Source organism: Pseudophryne corroboree, chromosome 10, assembly GCF_028390025.1.
Source record: "Pseudophryne corroboree isolate aPseCor3 chromosome 10, aPseCor3.hap2, whole genome shotgun sequence".
NCBI lineage: Eukaryota > Metazoa > Chordata > Amphibia > Anura > Myobatrachidae > Pseudophryne > Pseudophryne corroboree.
Genome location: NC_086453.1, coordinates 352,022,658 through 352,026,026, shown reverse-complemented (window position 1 = coordinate 352,026,026; position 3,369 = coordinate 352,022,658). Strand labels below are relative to the sequence as shown.

The window sequence follows — 3,369 nt, the reverse complement described above, 5'->3', positions numbered from 1 at the left end:
TGAAATATAGCACCTGAGATTGAATGGTAGGATCCAGGTAGAACATTCTCTTTTCAACCTGGTACATAAATGCGTTGGCGTACGACGGGGCCACTGCGGACCCCATCGCACACCCCGCTAATTGAAGCATGAATTTGCCATTAAACACAAAGTAATTACGTTTGAGAACCTTATCCAGAAGGGAGAAAAAGAAAGGTATGTCAGGGCCAGAATAGGCCTCACTTTCCTGAATGAGGAGTCTAACGGCCTCCATGCCTGCCTCATGCGGAATACATATGCTATATTTCAAGAGGTATATAGACGACTTGATAGTATTGTGGCAGGGATCTAGAGAGGATCTTATTGCATTGTGGGAGGAGCATAATTTAACGCAGCACCCAGTACAATTTACATATGTCATTGATGATACTAGCATCAATTATCTTGATGTGACTATTACAGCCAGGGAGGGCCATTTGTCTACCACCCTTTTCATGAAAAAGACAGATAGAAACATGCTCCTGGACCATCGCAGCTTCCACCCTGACTCATTACGTAAAGGTTTGCCTTATTCCCAATTCATGCGGGTACGCCGCATCACCTCAGACCCAGATCAAACCATGAAAGCCATGGATAATATGCTAATTAAGTTTGCGGAGAGAGGCTACCCTTTAGGAGAATTACAAAGTGCAAAGGCTAGAGCTATGAAGGGTTCTCGGGAACAGGCACATAACCCCCCACACAGCCAACAGAGGGAGTCTAGTCCCAAACTCCCCTGGGTCAATAGATTTTCGACAGCTACTAAGAAGATGGTGGGTAGGGCTAAAGCCCTGTGGCCCATAATTCAGTCTGAGGCAGCTCTATCGTCCTTGGCTAAAACGTCGCTCCTACCTAGTTACACCAGGGGTAGGAACATTGGAGATCATATTGTTAAATTGGATGTAACACGCCTAACGGGTGTACAGGAAACACATTTTTTAAGAACTAGATTGGGCTGTTTCCGATGTCTTGGATGTGCCACTTGCAATACACTTATGATAGGGAGCACGTTCAATCACCCCCTCACAGGCAAGAAGCTAGCTATAAAACACCGTCTTACATGCACCTTTACCCACGTGGTGTATTTGTTGACCTGCTCGTGTGGTCTTGCCTACGTGGGCAAAACGATCCGTCAATTTCGGGAACGTATGGCGCTACACAGAAGTGCCATAAAAAAAGCTTTTGAGAAAGGGAGTAGTGACCAACCCTTCGCCCGCCACTGTCTAGCGTTCAAACATGGGGTGGCCAGTATCAGAGCCATCCTGATTGATCAAGTCCCTAAATCATTAAGAGGGGGTGATAGGGATCGTACCCTCTTACAACGGGAATCCAGATGGATCCATAAGTTGGGTACATTATCCCCCCGTGGCTTGAATGAAAACCTTGGCTTACAATGCTTTTTATGATATGCTTTTTATGATATGCTTGCTATCCAATCTGATTAACAAAGGTATGAGTTATATAGTGCATAATGTCCTCAGTTAGCGCTAGTTGTCCTTCAATTAACTTTGTTTTAATGATCGATTTATATACATTACAATATCAGCCCTATAGGCTTTGATCTGTCTACTTTGTGCTATGAGATGTAAAAGTTATTTGTTTTAATGTATCACGTTTTGTTTGCTTTGCTTTTCTCTTCCACTTTGTTTTGCAGGTTGCTTAGTTACTGCCCTGCGACATGGCGCCGTATGACGTCACGGGCCGGCAGCGTGAGACCCGTGGTACAGCCTGTAATGACGAACGAGCGAGGCCTGTGAGTTGCCAAGGTGACGGACTCCGGGCGCCGCTTGATGACGTCACCGAGGGGCGACGAGGGAGCGCTGCTGAGTGTCCGGACGAACAGGATGGCGCCACCGAGCAGGTGAGTCACATTAGGGCTTTTTGATTGTTTGTCATTTGGTGATGTATATATGTCTCACTTGTGGTTCAGCTAGGGTTGTTTGAGGCCCTGAGGAAGGGGTATAGCCCCGAAACATGTCGGTTCAATAGAGCTGACCTTTTTTCATACCGCCTACAAGTCTGCTGAGTGCCGCCTTTATTCTGCTGCATATATATATATATACACATATATATATATATATATTTATTTATTGTATGTGATGTCTGGAGGAGGGGTTGAGGAGGGTGGGCAGAGGTAGGTTGAGGGGGGGGGGGCAGAGATATTGGTGTACTGGGCCCCATGATTTCTGTTGCCGGCCCTGATCACAGGCCCCACTCCTAGATGGTGTTGGTGCAGGTGTGGGGTTGGCACAACTACTGGCAGTACTTGATTCCTCAGGAAGGTAACAAATAATTTGCTGTCCTAGGAATTTGAAATTTTCATTCATGTCCCTAAGAAAATTGTTTTGGCTTTCAAATAGATATACGAAGTTTTGTTGAAGGGCCATATCTGAATTTGTTTGTGCCTCTCAAAGACGGTGGTTTGCTTTTAGGATTCTGGTCATAATATGAAAACTCTCTGACAAATTGGTATTAACATGGCTGACATTTTGATTCAAAGAACACATTTTTTCATTAAAGAGCATGAAATTGCATTAATTTACTGTCATGTTTTCACCAAATATGATATTATCGTGATAAGTGCTTCATTTGTGTATCTAATAGTGTCACAAGCTGGTCATGGAATGAAGCCATGGAAGAGAGGAAGCCACAGGCAGCATCAGCACCTACTTGTCTTGTTGGCATCTGTAAGTCTGGGCTGGGTGGGCTTAAAGTTTGGGGCTGTGGTAGTGTCATGGCAAGCAATTGTAAACTGAATGTTCCATCCTCTTCTGTTTCCGCAGGGTCAGCTCTTGGGGACCAAGACTCATTGCTCTGTGGGTGTAAAAAAAAACATGAGGTCAGATTGAATCAATGTAGGAAATACAAGGGCACATACAGCAGAATGACCAATAGCGGTGTCTGGAACAGAAAACAAAGTTAACAAAACTGCACGTCCCTAAAACAGTTTGGCATTGTAATATGCAGTCCATTGTTTTGTGTTCAAATGGAAACAGGATGAAGTATGATGGTTCTTTCTTCATCATCCAAAAAGACGGACACTTGTCCAGTTCAGATTCCAGACTTTTATTTCCATTATTTGCAGATTTTTTTTGTCTAAGATAATCTACTTCATTTTGCAACTTTGAAAATGTACTAGGGCCCTCATTCCGAGTTGATCGGTCTCAAGGCGAATTTAGCAGAGTTACACACGCTAAGCCTACGCCTACTCGGAGTGTATCTTAGCTTCTTAAAATTGCGACCGATGTAATCGCAATATTGCGAATACAAACTACTTTGCAGTTTCTGAGTAACTTCAACCTTACTCTGCCTGTGCGATCAGTTCAGTGCTTGTCGTTCCTGGTTTGACGT

At 44.1% G+C, this 3,369-nt stretch overlaps 1 long non-coding RNA gene across 1 annotated transcript in view; it reads left to right on the top strand.

Moving 5' to 3' along the window:
• The window catches only part of LOC134965626 (uncharacterized), a 6,110-nt gene extending 3,120 nt beyond the window's left edge, over positions 1 to 2,990 (top strand). Inside the window, exons 2-3 of the long non-coding RNA XR_010188471.1 lie at positions 2,623 to 2,705; positions 2,802 to 2,990. This is a non-coding gene — a long non-coding RNA (uncharacterized LOC134965626). The remainder of the gene's footprint in view (positions 1 to 2,622; positions 2,706 to 2,801) is intronic.
• Positions 2,991 to 3,369: the final 379 nt, after the last annotated feature.